This window comes from Geotrypetes seraphini, chromosome 3 (genome assembly GCF_902459505.1).
Source record: "Geotrypetes seraphini chromosome 3, aGeoSer1.1, whole genome shotgun sequence".
NCBI lineage: Eukaryota > Metazoa > Chordata > Amphibia > Gymnophiona > Dermophiidae > Geotrypetes > Geotrypetes seraphini.
This window is the reverse complement of record NC_047086.1, coordinates 47,250,135-47,270,055: the sequence shown is the minus strand read 5'-3', so window position 1 is coordinate 47,270,055 and position 19,921 is coordinate 47,250,135. Positions and strand designations below refer to the sequence as shown.

Below are 19,921 nucleotides of genomic sequence, written 5' to 3'. Positions count from 1 at the left end.
TTAAAAACAGATTTCTGTATCATGCCATGTTTCGTATTTTAAACTCAATTATTTCAGGCAGTTACCAAAACCAAACAACATACACGCCTATGGAAACAGTGTAGTTGTATTTAAAAACCCCTTGAGAGGCAGTCTTAATTTAAACCTCGTCAGGAAAAAAATCTGCTATAAGACAACCACCTCGACACATATCGGGTCCTGCAACATGTTCTAAAATTCCATCTAATATTATAACAAACTAAAATTATATTTGTTTTGATGTAATCTCAGTAAGGCTAACACACAGTCATAAGAACATAAGAACATAAGCAGTGCCTCCGCCGGGTCAGACCACAGGTCCATCCCGCCCAGCAGTCCGCTCCCGCGGCGGCCCAAACAGGTCACGACCTGTCTGTATCACCAGAAGGGGCTCCCTTGCCACCTTGGTTTCTCATTTAAGTCCTGTCTTCCTGTCGAAGTCCTAACCCTCCGGTCTTGCACATGCACAACCTGGTTTGGTTTCTATACTCATTACCTGGTTAGCTTTCTATACTTGTGTTACATCCCAACTCCTCCCTCAGTATCCCATGATCCCTTTATCCTTCAGGAATCCGTCCAATCCCTGTTTGAATCCCTGTACCGTCCTTTCGTTGCAAAGCACTATGCACAAACTTGTGCAAAAATAGTCTCAGAAGCCATAACAGCACTAACTTCAGGACTTGGAAGAACAAACTTATACATGAAAAAGGCAGCCCTATAAATATGAAACTGGGCCCCAGAGCTCCAATAGACCACCTAGTGAAAGAAAGAAAAAAAAAGAAAAGAAACAGGACTGCTACAGATCTCTACACCGGTGATTCCCAAAACTGTCCTGGGAGAACTCCAGCCAGTCAGGTTTTCAGAATATACACAATGAACATTCATGAGATCAATCTGTATATCTTTCTTCCTTAGTATGCAAATGTATCTCATGCATATTCCATCTCAGGGCCCACATATCTCCCCAGCCGGTTCATAGACAGTAACGCGGAAGACAAAGGCGCGCGCCGACAACTGAGCGCAAGACGGAGGTGCGCGCCGAAGAAAAAGACTGTTTTTAGGGGCTGCGACGGGGGGTTTTGTTGGGGAGCCCCCCCACTTTACTTAATACATATCGTGGCGGCGTTGTGGGGGGTTTTGGGGGTTGTAACCCCCCACATTTTAGTGAAAACGTAACTTTTTCCCTAAAAACAGGGAAAAAGTTAAGTTTTCAGTAAAATGTGGGGGGTTACAACCCCCCACAACGCCCCCACAATGCGGCGTGATCTGTATTAAGTAAAGTGGGGGGGGGTCCCCCCACACCCTCCCGTCGTAACTCCTAAAAACAGTCTTTTACTTCAGCGCGCGCCTCCGCGCTGCGCTCAGTTGTCTGCTCGCGCCTTTGTCCCGGCGCGCTTTTGACCTGACACCAGCCTGCTTCTATGGTCCAGCATCTTTTCCCTTCTCTTCCTCTCTTCAGTCCAATCTATCCTTCCCTCCTCCAACTCCCCCTTCCCCCTGAGTCATGCACATGCTCCTCTTTATCTGTTCTGTCCTGTCCCTGGTTTCCTTTATTGTTCTCCAGCACTGGTGATCAAGATACTCATCCTTCCTCCAGTGTTGGGCTTTCTTGGGCGCATTTCACCTATGCAGAAAACAGGAAGTTGCATCAGAGTAGGTGGGCGTGCACAAGGAGAGAGTCCGACGTTGCTGGTGTCAGAGAACCCTGGGGATGGGAGAGGGCAGGGAAACAAAGAGGTGCAGGGCTTGCACAACAGCAGCGAGGGGGGGGGATAAGAGATGGGAATCCAGGATAAATTTATCTGGACAATGGAGTGGCTGGATCCCCATTTCAGAGTCTTGGAGCAGCTGCCCCTTTGCCCATTGGTAAAAGCAGCCCTGGCTCCTGTCCCACCTGAGCCCACCCATTGCTATGTTGCTGATATGTTCCAATTGCCAGCCATAGAGCCTGGCTGCTAGTTGGATATCAACTTTTGTTTTCTTTCTCCTTTTGTACTCTGTTTCCGGTGTCTCCTTCCAAGAAAACAAAGTTGATATTTTGAGACTCTTCTTAGGTGCTGCTACCTTTTTAATTTTGGCATTTGCAGAAATTGGAGGGAGGAATATGAGTGAAATGCAACACACACCCAGTCATACCGAAGTTAAGGAAGCCTAACCAGAAAAACATAAGCTGACAAGCTGACACATTTGAGTGTTCCTATAAAGCAAAGATCATTTGTTTTGGTAATAGCTCAAAGGTGAGCACTCCTGGCACACCTTTACTGTACCATGCAGATGACACTGCAGAAGAGCTCTCTTCTTTTTAACTCTTGCACAAGAGTGTGTATGTTATTTATATCTTCTGCTACCTCTTTGAAGAAGTGCAATGGATTGCCAGGTGTGGATCATATTTGAGAATGAATGAAAAGTAGGGATTGGACAATTTTCAGCTGTTGAGTCATATGTAGGGAGAGCTGTACTTTGCTAGCTATTAAAACTGTGGTAAAAATAGGACTGATTACCGTATTTTCACACATATAACGCGCGCGTTATACACGATTTTACAAACCGTGCATAACCATGAGTGTTAATACGCGTGAGCGCGTTTTACAACTTTTTTTTTTTACATTGTTCCCCTCCCCGACGTCCGATTCACCTCGCAGGACCGCTCGCACCCCCACCCCGAAGGACCGCTCGCACCCCCACAGCCTCCCCCCCATCATTGAGAAGCTCCTACCGTTGTCCTGCTGCTTCCTCTGCCGGCGGTCCCGGCCCTTCTGTGAGCCCTGCGTCTGCGCTGCTTCCTCTTCTGGCGGTCCCACCCTTTCTCTGACGTCAGAGAAAGGGCGGGACCGCCGGAAGAGGAAGCAGCGCAGACGCAGGGCTCACAGAAGGGCCGGGACCGCCAGCAGAGGAAGCAGCAGGACAACGGTAGGAGCTTCTCCATGATGGGGGGGTGGGGAGGCTGTGGGGGTGCGAGCGGTCCTTTGGGGTGGGGGTGCAAGTGCGAGCGGTCCTTCGGGGTGGGGGTGCGAGCGGTCCTGCGGGGGGGTGAATCGGATGTCGGGGGGGGCATCAGGCTTTCAGGGTGGGGACAGGACTTCAAGGGGGAGAGGAGAGTCGGGGTGGGCGAAAGGAGAGTCGGGGTGGTCAGAGGAGAGTCGGGGCGGGCGAAAGGAGAGTCAGGCGGCGACAGGAGAGTCGGGGCGGCATGCGCGGTATACAAAAATTTCTTTACATAAGCTTGCAAAGCTTGATCAGCACTATATGGAGCTGAGGGACAACAGAGCTTTTATTACGAATGTTGACTATATTCTTCCAACTGGTGAATTCAAGTTAAGACATGGTTACGATTTATAGATACTAGCAAAAACAATTATTAGTGGTTCAAAAAGTAGTCCAAACTGAATAGCACAAAACCACTTTGTCCAGAACAGAACAGAACTCGGTATGGCTATTCCTTTAAACTGTTCAACTCAAGCCATCAGAAGTGGTGATATGCCTCAGATTATGGAGCAGTGTCCCCAATTAAGGGTTATTTGTGTAAAAACTTTACACGCTCCTAATGAGTTCATAGACAACCCCGCGAAAGACAAAGGCGCGCGCCGACAACTGAGCGCAAGACGGAGGTGCGCCGAAGAAAATTACAGTTTTTAGGGGATCCGACGGGGGGTTTTGTTGGGGAGCCCCCCCAGTTTACTTAAGAGAGATCGCGCCGGCGTTATGGGAGTTTTGGGGGGTTGTAACCGTCCACATTTTACTGTAAACTTAACTTTTTCCCTAAAAACAAGTTTTCAGTAAAATGTGGGGGTTACAACTCCCCAAACCCCCCACAACGCGGCGCGATCTCTATTAAGTAAAGTGGGGGGGTTCCCCCCCACGCCCCCCCATCGGAGCCCTAAAAACAGTAATTTTCTGTGGCGCGCGCCCCCGCGCTGCGCTCAATTGTCTGGGCGCGCCTTTGTCCCGGCGCGCTTTTGACCTGACACCCTCCTAATGGCATCACAGGCAACCAACTACCTCACTACTCTATTTAAATTACTTCTTACTTTATTAAATTACTTGAAAACTATTTTTTAAAACGACAACACATGCCCAAATTTTCATCCAAAATTCATTATTCTATGCCAAACAGGCTGTTTCTGAAGGAAATCGACAGAATGGTGCAGGCCAAACTTAATTTCTTCAAAATTGATTTCACAGCATTCATTTAAAATGTCATAGTACAAACAACGGTACTTATCTTGTGTTTGAAACTGATTTGGAAGTACTGCCGATTTTGTTTCTGGAGTCGTTGCTGTAATGCTTAAACTGAATACAAGACCGACGCGGCCTGCGTTTTGCGGGACCCACTGGTTACCCGCTGCGTCAGGGATTCTATTGCAACAGCGTCTTTTCAGTAATGCACCACTCTTCTGCTGATTCCAGTCAACCAACCAACAGCCATGGGTCAAGTTTTCAAGTAATTTAATAAAGTAAGAAGTAATTTAAATAGATGAATTAAATAAAAGTAGGGAGGTGGTTGGTTGCCTGTGATGCCATTAGGAGCGTGTAAAGATTTTACACAAGATAACCCTTAATTGAGGACACTGCTCCATAATCTGAGGCATATCACCACTTCTGATGGCTTGAGTTGCACAGTTTAAAGGAACAGCCATACCGAGTTCTGTTCTGGACAAAGTGGTTTTGTGTTGTTCAGTTTGGACTACGATTTATAGATACCATTATTATGGTGTGGTTGTCTATCACTGAAGAACTTGAGATTTCTTGAATGGCTGAACACTTTAGATCAGGGGTGTCAAACTCAATCACACTAAGGGGCCGAATTCTAAAACACAGGTAAAGTCGTGGGCCAGACTCCGCCCAATCTCCGCCCTAGACCCCGCCCCCATAATAGTACTAATTATAACACAATTTTTTCCATTCATTTTTCATATATACACACAATATAATCTTATTAACACATAATGGTAATGGTTAACCACAAAATTAAACTACACAAAACACACCGTATGCTTCTCGATATTCATTCCTACCAGAACATAGATAACCCCTATGCAAATACAGGGCCAAAAACTAAAAGTACTAATATATAAAAATGAAACCCTAAGATTCAAGACTCTGTATGCTATACAACCTCGGAGAAAAATAAATAAATGTATTTCTTCTGAGCAGTGCAAAAGATAGCAGATTAAAACTCTCAAAATTGACACAATTCAAACACTAAATTGAAAATAAAATCATTTCCCCTACCTTTGTCGTCTCCCTCCCTCACCACTGCAGCTATGCAGAATATTACTGGAGGCAAGAGAGGTACTCATGCTCCCCCATCCCTACGCGCATTGTACTGTTGGGCCAGACCAGAAGGGAGGTGGAGCTGGAGGAGGAAGTCAGGAGGGGAGGTGGAGCTGGAGGTGGAAATCAAGAGGGCAAGCCTACGGTTATAATCAGCACCCCCCCTTGCTGCCTCAATTTTCTTTTATGGCCTGGCTTCCTCCTCTCTTCAGCAGTAATTTAACAGTGCCGGCCAGTAATTTACACCGCTGGTGTGGTGTCAACTTGCGCATGCCAGTAGCACACCAGAAATGAATTTAACTGTGCTGGCCCCAGCGATGCTTCCCAGCTGGGGATGGCACAGTTAAATTCATGTCTGCTGCGCTGCCAGCATGTGCAAGTTGGTGTAAATTACTGGCCGGCAATGGGGTGCATCGCTTGTGTAGTTTTTGTTGTGTTGCCGACGTACACAAGCTGATGATCGCCGTGGCCCATAAGTGCTATTGCTGCCGTCAGGTGAGGGCCCAAAACAGAAAGCAAGGCGACATCGTGAAACCCTGTTTACTTCCCCGTAATGCCGGCCCTGAACCGTGGGCCGCATAAAACAGCTGGCGGGCTGGATTCGGCCTGTGGGCCTTGTGTTTGACACATGTGCTTTAGATACTAATTTAAATTTACCATGAAGATACTCTTATATCCAAAAATGAAATTGTATCTAAATGCAATGAGAGTTTAGACACTTCTGTTTTTATGAAATCCACTGATCACAATAATTTATCTACATTACTCCAGTTGTCATCCATGCAAGTTGAAAGATTTTTCTTCGGTCAGTTTTTGAGAATGACGTATATGTACTTCTGTTTCTCAGTTTAAATTGGAAGCTACTGTATTGTTTCAAAAGCTCATAAAAAAGAGAATATTCTACTAAAGTGATCAAAAGAGCGTATTCTAGAGCATTATATGCTATGCACTACTTCTACTAAACAGCAAATTAACCAACATAAGTGTTTTGAATCATTCTGTGCAGGCTGCCCAAGTGGCTCATATAATATATTTAAACACACACAAAAGAAAAATGTCTGCACAGACCCAATATTCAGATTGTATTCTTCTTTTTCTCAGTATATTATGATAATGGTATTGGATTCTTAGTATATGTTGAGTTAGGATAAAAGCTTGTACCGACCCCCCCCCTTCCAAAAAACCTCCAAAAACCTTGTGCTATGACTGTGGCAAATTGTAAACTATTAACTGTATATTTTGTATGTTAACCTGTAACCTGTTCTGAGCTCTTTGGGGAGGACGGGATAGAAAACAAAATAAATAATTGGCGCTAGTGGACAGACTCGTGTTTCTGATTGGGAATTTTGGGTGCTGGAAAAGTAGTGGAAATGAAAAATGTGTATTTTGTTTCACCAGTGTTTACAGAGAATTTTGCTTTAAGTAGAGAGGAACATAAGGAGCAGAGTAAACCCTTTTTTGAATCTGGTTTCTATGTTAATTTATTTTGGGACTAAAAGATCTGATTATTTTGTAGAATGATAAGAGGTCACCGTGAAAAGTTTGGTTGCATGGTATTTAAACTGACCATATAGCTGATGCCTTTCTGATTTTGCTCTTACCTCCTAAATACTTTGGAAGTATCAGTGTTAGAAATGCATAATGTTTGTTATTTTAAACGAGGATCCAAAACAAAATTAATTGGAAAAAAGAATTGATAAGTGATATGAGCCTTTTGATTTGTAGGTCCATTTTCCCATTTGTGTGGTTGGCTTTATCAGAATAAAGGTGAATGCTATTTAAGCCATAGTACCTGAGCAGGTGGATGTCATCATATATTTACTAATTACACACACCTAGGGGTGTGATCAAGAGTTGCAGGCTGAGCACGCCTAGGTGTGCTTAATTGCACTATAGTGCTAGCTGTGGGTATGTCTCCTTGGGATCATTAAATGGATTACGAGGTTAGGCATGCATAAGAACAAAATCAATATTATGCACATGCCAGTTTATTTTCATATTGTGGTTTACTGTGACTAAAGTGCTTGGCGTCGGAAGATTATTTCTAATTTGCAGAGGAAGATAGAGAGAGAACTGTTTTGTTTAGTTGAAGATTGGTTTTTGATAGCTTTTCCTTTCCTAGATTCTTGTACTACTGTGGTTTTAATTTGTAACAGTCTATTTGATAACTAATGTTTTTATTTCCATGCAGCTTTCTTGTGCTCTTGTATTCTTTCAGCTGAATTAAAAACAGTCTCTGCTACATGTTTGGTGTCATGAGCATTTATGGACACTTTCCAGGTGTGTTTATCTCTCTCTTTTCTCCCTTTAAAATAAATAAATAAATAAATAACCTCATTCTTTGTCATCCACAGCAGATGAATCCAGAGACGAGTAGGTTAAGTCCACCTACCAGCAGGTGGAGATAGAGAATACTGAAGTACTAGTGAGCAGACCATCATATAAATGACAGAGCTCAGCTTTGTTTTTTCTATCTCCGCAGGCGGATAGATGGTCTCTCTCCTGCTCCTAGTTTCATCTGTGTGATGAAGGGCCTGCATGTGGTAGGTCAGATTGTCTTTGCCATGCTCGCCTGCCCCCCTGTTTTGGCTGTACCACCTCAGCTGAGCAAGGGGATTAGGCCTCCATGGCGCCTATCTGGGTATGCTGGTTCCCTACCCATTTCCTGGACCCCCTATGCTATTTCCCTGCACTTCAACTCCCTCCTCACCTTTAAAAACAAAAGAAAAGAGAAAATTACCAAATTTGAACAGGCAAGCCATAAGGGTGTGCAGTGAGCTGGGGTGTTCACATGCATTAATGCTGCAGCACATGCACTTGGTCTTTCCCACAGTGAGTATCTATTCCTTTGCTTTGTTTTCCCTTTGCTTCCCTCCTGAGTTTAGGATGGGGAGATCTCTTGTCCAGCTCCAGTCTTCCCTTTTGCCTTTTTTCTTTTAGGGTCTGGCCCTTGGTCTTCCCGTGTGGTGGTAATAAATAAATATAATATAAAAAGGCCTTCTTGCTCTCTCTCTGCGCCTTCTCTCTCTCCCTCCCTCCGAGCTAAGAACGGTTTCCATGACTTTGTTCAGGTCTCAGCTTTTTTCTTTCTCTGTTCTGGTGGGACTACTGTCCCTTGGGTAATGGGGGGTGTTTGAGTGACATTCCCAGGTTCACGGGGAGCAGTGTGGGTTTGTACCCACAGCTTCAGGGTGCCGAGGCTGTCGCTTTCACCATGCGGCCTCCCTCTCCTCTCCATGACTGGCACTCTCATCATTTGTTCCCAGGGTGCCCTATCCTTCTGTTCCCCTCCTGTGCAGCCTTGATCTACTTCTCTTGGTCTCACTGCTCATTCTATTGCTTCTATGGACTAGATCCTGGGCCCTTCCCAGGGCTTGTCGATTTGTAGGAGCATCTGCGCCATGGCTCTAGCACTTTAAGGTACTTTGGGCCTGGCTTTCCTCCGGGTCCCAGGACCCACCTACTTCCATCTAGTCCAGCCATTGTAGCACAGTATCCAAGATGTCTTCTTCCTATGTCCTTCTGTCATGCAGTTCTTTAAAAAATGTAATGTTTAGCACTTAGTTTCAAAAGTCAGATTCTGTTATAACTAGGGAAGGGGATGTTTGCTGTTAACAACATCCACTCTTATTAAACTAAACTAAAACTTAATTTTATAGACTGGGTCTTCAACCAAAAAGGTGCTTGACTCAGTTTACAATAATGTCAGTATAGTACATAAATATAGAAGAAGTGTTTGGTAAACAAGAAAGTTTTCAGAGCTTTCCGCAATAAAATGAAGGGGCCTAGACTTCTAAGTGAAAGCGGTAACTCATTCCAGAGCTCAGTTAGTTTGAAAATGAAAGAGTGGCTGAAACTCTTGAAAGTTCTATTTTTACCCCTAAGGGAAGGAAATGTAATTTTTAATTTATTTGAATTCCTAGCAAGATGAGATCTGTGTACATTCCAATCTAAAGGAACCAAAGTAATAAAAATGCCAAAGATAATTTTAAATGCAATACAAACGCACTTAAATTGAATTCTAAGGTACACTGGAAGCCACTGTAATTCCTTGAGCACACTCTTCTCCAGTAGTGCATAAATGTTTTTACTGGTTTAGCGCCAATCACATTTGCCGACCGGATGCAGAAAACAGCTCACCGTGTGGTTTTCTGCACAATTGCTCATTCTCTAATCCAACCGTGCAGATAAACTCATTAATATTGAAATGCAGAGCGATTGATGCTCTAACATGGCTTACTGCTGCACAAAAAAATGTGATCTCTTTTAGCGATCTGAAAAAAGCGACTGGTTTTACCTGTCCCACCGATACAAAAATATTTATAACATGCCAAACCTTTTTTTTTTTTAATGGGCCCATTAAAAAAGAAAAAAGCCCCCCTCTCTGACATTCACCAATGAACTGGCACTTGAGACCCCCTCCTTCCCCAATGGAAGTGAAAATGGCAGGAGGGTTGTCCACTCCGTCCAGCCATACTGACTCCGCTGCATGAGAAAATGAGAGATGCCCACTCCCTTCTGTCAATAGACCCTCCCCCTGGTGTCAGGTGCCACCCCTTGAATTCTTCTCCCTTTCCCCTCCACCCCAAGAAGGGCAGGAGGGATACCCACTCTACTGCCACCAGATGCTCCTCCTGACCCTCCCCGTACCTTTGTCTGAAGAGAGCAGGAGGAAGGCTCGGTCCCTCCAGCTCCGAGGCCTGCCAATCTAAAATGGCAGGTCTACCCCTCCTCGGTACATCATGTGATGCATGGAGAGGGGGCCTAATGCCCTGATTAGCTCAGATGCATAAGGCCTTTCGGCCTTAGGTACATGAGCCAATCAAGGGAGGAGTCTATGACCCTGATTGGCTTGACCATATGCTCTTCTAAATTTCTTATAAGTATAATAGGCAGTCTCAATTTTGTAGTCCAATTTTCATGAGGTTCTCACTAGAGGTCATTCATAACATAAAGATAGATCATCATTGATATATAAAAAGAGCAAAAAAATTTTTTATATAAGAGATCTCTTAGAATATATCTTCTGGTATATTTCATAGTATTTCACAATCAATCTTCTATATATTCCTGATGTTATTCAATTCCTTTCCTTTCATTTCTATTTGTATAGTTATAAGGTAAGACCTCAGTGGCTACATCTGTACAGAACCAAATCTGTTGTCATACAGAATTTCAACGTAGCTGGCCTCCTCATTGGTCTTGCCTTCGCTATTTCTCTTAAATTAAGTATTCTTATATCCTTAAATTCAGTATATCTTTATATATTAAATTAGTAGTAATAACTTAGCTTTCTTTATCTGGGCGTTTTAACAGGACTCTGACATGGACCCATGTTTCGCTAAGGCTGTTTCAAGGAGATGCCTCTAAATAAAGAATATATCAAAATATAAATATTTTAAAAAGTAAAGCATTTCACATTATCAGTAATCTAACCGCTTCTTACCAGTATTCAGACCCGCTGTCAGTCTAGAGTTACTTTACAACATGACGGCGTCGTCTGTGTGACAATTTAAATATCCATTCATCACGTGTTTTTGAAAAACAATCAAGACAGAGCAATCTACATAGCAGCGGGAGATTTAAAGTTACGTGAGACGTCCATTCCACTTAGCTGCTCAGGCCATTAGGTGTCACAGTATTTAGATCAAAGATCCATTTTTGTTCACGAAAATTTAAGAAACTATCAGTGTTACCACCTCCCACTCAATTTTTATAACCTCTATAACTCTCCATTTAATTTCTTCCATAGTATGACCTGCTTCTAGCCAGTGCGCTATGAGAGGAGCTTGCAAATTTTTTGTGTGTATGCGTGATTTGTGTTCAGTTAGACGTATCTTTATTGGTCGGCTACTCCTACCTATATAGATCTTATTACACAAAATCATATAGACCAGGGATGCCCAACGCATCGATCGCGATCGACCAGTAGCTCAGGAAGGCAACTCGAGTCGATCGCGGAGCCCATCCCGGGCTCCGTGATAGACTCGTGTTGCCGTCCTGATCTACGGGCCAATCAGCCTTCCTCTCCAGTGTTCTCCCTAGGGCCTTTTAGCTGGGCGGTCCGCCCAGCTGTCATCTGCCGCTGCTGAACATTAAAACCCCCCCAAAAAAACTGGCTTGGAGATTTCAGCCCGCAGCGAACTTATGCTCCGGGCTCTAACGTGTGCGTGCCGGCTTCTCTTCTCTTCCCTCCGAAACCGGAAGTTATGTCCGGTGGGGGGGGGGGGAGAAGGGAAGCCGGCAGGCACATGTTGAGAGCCCTGAAGCAAGCGTTCGCTACGGGCTAATGCGGGAGACAGGTTAGTGAAGCATTTGTTCTTCTTCCTGCCGGGTCCTGCCTACTTTCTGTTTCCGCGAAGGCAGGACCCGGCAGCATTTCCCCCAATAGGTTGGTCACGATCTTGGGCTGATCAGCCTTCCTCTTCCCGACGGCAGAATTGACGCTGGTTGGCCGAAGCAGGGAGAGTTTGGGGCCTGTTATTGGTGGCGTTTGGGTCCTGGTCCCCGATGGCAGTGGCAGTGGCGTGGGGGAGGACAGGGAGAAAGAAAGAAAAAGGGCAGGCAGGGAGACAGAAGGAAAGAAGAGAAACAGAAAAAAATGAAAGGGAGGCAGAGAGAAAGAAAGGGCAGGGAAGAGGAAGGAAAAGTTGGGGGAAGGAATGAGGTCTGGAGGAGAGGAAACATACAGGCTAAAAGAAGGGAAGAAAGATTGCATGCACAGTCAGAAGAAGAAAGTGCAACCAGAGACTCATGAAATCACCAGACAAGGTAGGGAAAATGATTTTATTTTAAATTTAGTGATCAAAATGTCTCTATGATCAAATTTAGTGATCAAAATGTCTGAATTTATATCTGCTGTCTATATTTTACACTAAGGTCCCCTTTTACTAAACCGCAATAGAGGTTTTTAGCGCAGGGAGCCTATGAGTGTCGAGAGCAGCGCTGGGCATTCAGCGCAGCTCCCTGCGCTAAAAACTGCTATCGTGGTTTAGTAAAAAGGGAGGGGGTATATTTGTCTATTTTTGTATGGTTGTTACTGAGGTGATAGTGCTTAGAGTCATCTGCTTTGACCTCTTTGAAAAACCCTGGAATAGGAATGATGATTAACATTTTCTATGCATACAGTGTGCTTTGTGTTTTTTTTTAAATTTTATTGTTGGTAGATCATTTTGACTTGGTCATTTAAAAAGTAGCTCGCAAGCCCAAAAAGTGTGGGCACCCCTGATATAGACTATATATTTGCTGTTGCAATCAGAGTAATCCCTGGCACATAGTTCTCTACCTGTGTTGGAATCAAACCAAGAGGGTCCATTAATACTCGTTTCACACCATTGACAAGTTGAGCAGTTCCTTAGGTTGTGTTTTATATTACGGAGAATTTCTCTGATGTTTTTAGATTGTTTGTTAACAAAAAGAGGGCTCTCTCTAAAGTATTGATATAGTTGCATGATATGCCAATGTTTTTTTTATAATAGCTATGAATTCGCCTACCAGTATAGAGAAGGGATTAACACACACAATTCTATCAGTTGTTTCATCATTACGATATTGTAACAGAAGATTCTTTGGGTGTATCGAGTTCTTAAATATGCTTTTCTAATAGAACCTCTAGAGTAGCCTCTCTCAATAAATCGAAGTTGTAATAATTTTGATTGCTTTTTAAATTCAGCCAGGGAGCTACATAACCTGCGAAGATGCAAAAACTGGCTAATAGGAAGATTGTATTTTAAATGGTAGGGATGAAAATTCTTGAAACGTAATAAAGTATTACGTTCGACAGGTTTTTTTATAAAGAGTAGTATGTAGTTTGTTATTATTTTTGTATATCCATAAATCCAAGAATTCAATAGAGGTATTATGATGTTTAAGATCAAACCTAAGATAAGGATTTTGAACATTAAGCCAATCATAAAAGGCTAGCAATTCCTCAATGTGTCATCCCATAAAAAGAATACGTCATTTAAGTAACGCTTCTAGGTTATCATCTTCTGATAATATTGGGAGGGGTAGATAACCTTAGTTTCAAATTTAGACATATATAGAGAGGCCACCGAGGGGGCTAAAGTAGCCCCAATGGCTACTCCATGTATTTGTTCAAAAAAGTCTCCATCATAATAAAATAAATTATTTTTAATCACCAGTTCAGCAAAATATACAAGAAAGTCGGTAGTTATTCTCTTATCTATATCCTCTCATTGTTCTAAAGTCTCTTTTATAATCAAAATTGCTTCATCTTGGGGGATGTTCATATATAAAGTATTGACGTCCATAGAAACCAAGATCACTGAATCAGCAATTTCTCCTATATCTTCAAGATGGCATATCATTTGGGAGGAATCTTGTATAAATGAAGCGATTCATTTCACAAAAGGTTGCAGCAATTTATCAATTAGCTGAGACAGAGGTTCTAAAATAGAGTTTCTAGTTGAAACAATTGGCCGTCCAGGCGGTGGTGTTAGATTTTTGTGTACTTTAGGCAAAAAATATATAAATGGCGTAGAAGGGTTCTGGTTAGTAAGAAAAGTAGTTTCTTTTGATGTAAGCATACCTCTAGATCAGTGATGGCTAACCTTTTTGAGCCCGAGTGCCCAAACTGCCGCACAAAACCAAAGAATTTCCTCAAAGTGCCAGCACGTCAATTAAACCTTAATAACAAGATTTTAGTATCTAAAAACTCTTTATAAAGTTGCCTGAACTATGTAACATCATTTTTAAAGGTTGGAATCTTTGTATTGTCAGAGAATCAATTTGATTCACAATCCTTTGGTTTTCATTTCAATTTATTGGCAATTAATAATGTTTTAATGATTTCATTCATGGGCCGAATACACACATACTTTTCTCTGTCACCGCACTCTTTGACCAAAAGATTTGTAAGCCTGCAACCACGTCAAGGTAGACTCTTTCAGCAGCTCCCCTCCCTCCCCCTTACCTTTGTGGCCAAGTCAAAATGATCTACCAACAATAAAATTTTAAAAACACAAAGCACGCTGTACGCAGAGAAAATGTTAAATTATCATTTATATTCCGCGGGTTTTCAAAGAGGTCAAGGCAGATGACTTTATGCAATGTCACCTCAGTAACAACTATACAAAAATAGACAAATATTCCCCCTCCCTTTTTACTAAACCGTGATAGCAGTTTTTAGCGCAGGGACCTGCGCTGAATGCCCCACGCTGCTCTTGAAGCTCATAGGCTCCCTGCGCTAAAAAACGCTATTGTGGTTTAGTAAAAGGGGGCCATAGTGCAAAATATAGACAGCATATATAAATTCTCAAAACGGACACATTTTGATCACTAAATTGAAAATAAAATCATTTTCCTACCTTTGGTAATTTCATCAGTCTCTGGTATTCTTCTGACTGTGCATCCAATATTTCTTCCCTTTTTTCAGCCTCCTGTATGCTTCTTCTCCAGACCTCATTCCCTCCCCAAACTTTTTCTTTGTTTCACCCTGCCCCCTTCTTTTTTTTTCTCTCTCTCCATACCCCCTTTCATTCTGTATGTCTGTCTTTCTCTCTCTCTCCGTGCCCCATTTTTCTTTGTTTCACCCAGCCCTCTTTCTTTTTTTTTTTGGCTCCCTGTCCCCCCCCTTTCTTTCTTTCTCCTTGCCCTCCCCTATGCCACCACCATTGGGAAAATGCTGCCACCGCCACTGGGGAATAGGCTGCCACTGCCGCTATCGGGAACAGGCCGGCGCCGAGTTCGCCCTGCTTCTCTTCCCCACGGGGCCGACAAACTCTCGCCACTCGACGTCAATTCTAACATCGGAGAGGACGTTCTGGGCCAGCCAGGCAGCGATTGGCTGGCCCAGAACGTCCTCTCCGACATCAGAATTGACGCGGGTGGCGAGAGTTGGTCGGCCCCACAGGGAAAAGCAGGGAGAACTTGGCACCGGCCTGTTCCCAATGGCGGCGGTGGCACTCAAGTGGCTAAAGAGACGCAGTTTGCCAGCCTAGGGAGAACACTGGAGGGTGGCCAGCTGTGCACCCCCTTGGGGCGTAAAACCAGGGCAGACCGCCCCCACCCCTACCTTGGTATGCCACTGTCTGTACCTCACTCCCTCCCTATGACCAAAAATTCTCCTTTCTTCTATTCCCCATGTATACAACCATCTCTTTCCCTCCCTTCCTCTCTCCCAAGTCCTTGTCTTCTATGTCCAAAAACACATTCCCTCCCCCACCTCAGCATCTCTTTCCCTCCGTTCCTCTCTCCCAAGTCCATGCCTTCTGTGTCCAAAAACACATTCCCTCCCCCACCTCAGCATCTCTTTCCCTCCCTTCCTCTCTCCCAAGTCCATGCCTTCTGTGTCCAAAAACCCATTCCCTCCCCCACCTCAGCATCTCTTTCCCTCCCTTCCTCTCTCCCAAGTCCATGCCTTCTGTGTCCAAAAACCCATTCCCTCCCCCACCTCAGCATCTCTTTCCCTCCCTTCCTCTCTCCCAAGTCCATGCCTTCTGTGTCCAAAAACCCATTCCCTCCCCCACCTCAGCATCTCTTTCCCTCCCTTCCTCTCTCCCAAGTCCATGCCTTCTGTGTCCAAAAACCCATTCCCTCCCCCACCTCAGCATCTCTTTCCCTCCCTTCCTCTCTCCCAAGTCCATGCCTTCTGAGTCCAAAAACCCATTCCCTCCCCCACCTCAGCATCTCTTTCCCTCCCTTCCTCTCTCCCAAATCCATGCCTTCTGAGTCCAAAAACCCATTCCCTCCCCCACCTCAGCATCTCTTTCCCTCCTTTCCTCTCTCCCAAGTTCATGCCTTCTGTGTGAAAAAACCCATTCCCTCCCCCACCTCAGCATCTCTTTCCCTCCTTTCCTCTCTCCCAAGTTCATGCCTTGTGTCCAAAACGCACTCACTCCCCCTTTTGTGTTTCCCGTTTGCCTCCCAGCCCATCTTAGCAACTTTCTCAGCAAAATGTAGCTCGAGCCGCGTAGGCTTGTCTTCTATTTCCTGCCTGTCCCGCCGCGCACACATAGCCGATCGGAAATCTTCCCCGACGTCAGCGCTGACGTCGGGGAAGATTTCCGATCGGCTGTGTGAGCGGCAGGGCAGTCGGAGTAGAAGACGAGCCTCGCGGCTCGAGTTATATTTAACCCTGCGGGTCCCCCATCGTCCCCGTTCAGCTCTCTCTCCTGTGCACCCCCTGGTAGTACTGCCCTGATGGCGGCCCTGCGCGTGCCAGCTGCAAGGCCTTCGCGTGCCACAGTTGGCACGCGTGCCATAGGTTCGCCATCGCTGCTCTAGATGATACTGATTTCACAATTTCCTTGGTGTCTTCCAACAACTCATTAGTAAGATTCTCTGTCAAGGTTAAAAGCAGTCAAGAGAGAAGAGACAGAGAGCGGAGCGGACAGAGACCAGAGCGGACAGAGTGAGAGGGTTAAAAGCAGGCAACCGGAGAGTGGAGCTGAAAGCAGGGGAGGAGAGCCAAGGGGCGAAACCAGACAAAGCAGAGCCAAGGGGAAGAGGCGAGAGATAGCTCCGCCCACCCCCGACATCACCAGCCAAACTCCCCCATAAAAGGGGAGGAGCCAACGGCGCGCAGCCATTCGGCGTGCGGCGAAGGCGAACAGCAAAGGCACTCGCCTTAGCGAGAGCGCCTTTGCGAAGGAACCTTGAGAAGGAGCCAGGAGACCGGGCAGCCCAGCAATGACATCTAACTTCTTGAAAATAAACCACAGGTACCTCTTCTATACTCATTTCTCTCTTCTCTCTCTACTCTTTCAGCTAGCTGCGCGCCAGGCACCACCATACATACCGTGGGACATAGGAACGAGAAAGAAGTAATGGAGGCTGTAGGAACACAGCAGAGCTACCCAGTATACTGCATCGAATGTCATATGTATGACTACCTCCCCTCCGGGAGACGGGCGTACATATGCAGTCGATGCCAGGAACTGGATAGCCTGAAGAAGGAGGTCGGGAGATTGCAGGTTCGAATACAGGAGCTGGAGGGACTCTGCACCATAGAGGAACAATGCTGGGCAACGGAGGACACCGCCAGAGTGGAACACATCACAGAACAAGTTAGAGAGCTCGAGAATTTCATTGAGGAGGCCTGCAGGATGGTGGAGGCATGGGACCACCAGCTCATCAGGAGGGAACCAATGGGCGGACGACAGAATCCACCAGACACCATGGGAGTAGGACCTTGCGGAGAATCTGGACAGGCAGATGAGGAGGAGACCCGACAGAACCCGGAGGAGGAAATTGAGGACTGCGCCACCGACACAGACCTGAGACCAGAGAGACAGTTGAGGAAGGGGAAATCTGCTATCGTAGTGGGAGACTCAATCCTGAGAGGAGTGGACAGTCACATAGCTGGAGGGAGAGAGGACCGTCTAGTGACATGTCTCCCGGGGGCAAGAACGAAGGACGTCATCGACAGAGTCGAGAGGATCCTGGAAGGGGCCGAGACGGAGGAGACGGCTGTAGTAATCCATGTTGGAACCAACGATGTCAGCAGGAGGGACTACAACAGGACTGCACTAACTGATCAGTTCAGGATCCTGGGGAGGAAACTGAAACTGAGGGCAAGGAAGGTAGCCTTCTCGGAGATCCTGCCAGTACCGAGAGCGGACGCAAGGAGGCAGAGCGAACTACAAGCAATAAACGGTTGGCTCAGGAGATGGTGCGAAGAGGAGGGTTTCTTTTTTGCACGGAACTGGACAACTTTCTTGGGAAAGAATAAGCTCTACAGGAGAGATGGACTGCACCTGAGCACGACGGGGACGAGGATGCTGGCACGCAACGTCCAGAGCGTCATAGATTTGGCTTTAAACTGAGGAAGAGGGGAAAGCCGACAGTCGATCTGACACATCGGACAAAAGTATCAAGTAAGGATACTGAGCAAGGACATTGTAAAAGAGGGCTCGGGACTGAGTGTAAATTTTTGGAACAAGGGCCTAAGGATGCATTACAGGGGCCCAGAGCCATGGACATGGAGCAAGGACATTGTAAAAAAGGGATCGGGACTGAGAGGGAATTTTTGGAAAAAGAACCTAAGGACGCAATGCAGGGGACACGGGCCAAAGATATTGAGCAAGGACACTGTAAAAGAGGGCTCAGGACTGAGTGGGAACTTTTTGAAAAAGGACCTAAGGAAGAAATGCAGGGGTCTAGTGCACGAATAGAACTGGCAAGCAGCACTAATAGAGAACAACGGATTCCAGAGGAACAACTGAAAACAGGGAAACAAGCTGAGGACGAAACAGACACACCACAGGAGGAGGATGACCGAGACGAGGCTTGGGGTCTGGCTACTCACGAGGGGGACGCCAGGAGCGCCAAACCACGAGGAAAAACAGCAAGAAAGGCGAACAAACGGGACTTACTTTGCTTATACACTAATGCTAGGAGCCTAAGGGCTAAAATGGGAGAGCTGGAAGTCCTAGCCAGCAAAAAGGGACTAGACATAATTGGAGTCACAGAAACGTGGTGGACTGATGACAATAAATGGGATGTGGCTTTACCAGGTTTTAAACTATACAGGAGAGATAGGTCACACAAGAAGGGTGGAGGAATAGCGTTATACATAAAAGAATCCATACCTTCAACCAGGATGGAAACAACAGTAAGGGTGGGTGACTTGGAATCACTATGGGTTAAGCTACCAGGAGGAACTGGAGCAGACACAAAATTGGGTCTGTACTATCGCCCACCTGGACAAACGGAAGAAATCGACCAGGATCTGGAGGCTGAACTGAGACAGGTATGCAAAAGCGGAAGTGTGGTGGTGATGGGAGACTTCAACTTCCCGGGAATAAACTGGAGTATTGGGCACTCAAACTGCATGAGGGAGACCAAATTCCTGGAGGTCACGAGGGATTGTTTCATGGAACAGCTGGTCACGGAACCAACACGGGGTGATGCCACTCTTGACCTAATCTTCAACAGACTAGGGGGACCCGCTAAGGAGGTGGCGGTACTAGCCCCACTAGGAAACAGCGATCACAGCACGATCCAGTATAGGCTAGAGATTGGATCATCAAAGGTAAAAAGAACTACAACGACTGCACTTAACTTCAAAAAAGGGAATTATGACGCCATGAGGAAAATGGTGAGAAAGAAACTCAACGATAGCGCAAGGAAGATGGACTCTGTAGAAAATGCCTGGGCCCTACTCAAGGGCACAGTGCATGAAGCACAGAACCTGTGCATCCCCAAGTACAGGAAAGGGTGCAAAAAAAATAGAACAAAAAACCCAGTGTGGCTAACAAATGCAGTAAAAAAGGCGATAAGTGACAAGAAAGCATCATTCAAAAAATGGAAAAAGGACAAAACAGAGGAGAACCAAAAGGAGCATAAAAAACACCAAAAGGAGTGTCACCGAGTGGTTAGGAAAGCAAAAAGAGAATTTGAAGAGAGACTGGCGGGGGAAGCAACAAACTTCAAATCATTCTTCAGGTACGTTAAGGGGAAGCAACCAGCAAGGGAGGAAGTGGGACCCTGATGATGGGGACAGAAAGGGAATGGTAAAAGAAGAAAATGAGATAGCTGACAGGCTAAATAAGTTCTTCACGTCAGTCTTCACAAGGGAGGACACAACCAACATTCCGGAACCTGAGGAGATCGTAAAGGGGGAGCAGGATGAAAATCTGGTTCAACTAGAGGTAAGCAAGGTGGA

General features: G+C 45.4%; 1 protein-coding gene across 10 annotated transcripts in view; it reads left to right on the top strand.

The window, feature by feature from the left end:
- Positions 1-19,921, top strand: part of MYO6 (myosin VI) — a 426,976-nt gene that overhangs the window by 33,676 nt on the left and 373,379 nt on the right. The window contains exon 1 of one of the 10 annotated variants that reach the window (XM_033936476.1): positions 7,484-7,572. The exons of the other annotated variants lie outside the window; for them this stretch is intronic. The gene's annotated coding sequence lies outside the window, so the exon portion shown is untranslated. Of the gene's footprint in view, positions 1-7,483; positions 7,573-19,921 lie in introns of those variants that run through there. 10 annotated transcript variants of the gene reach the window in all.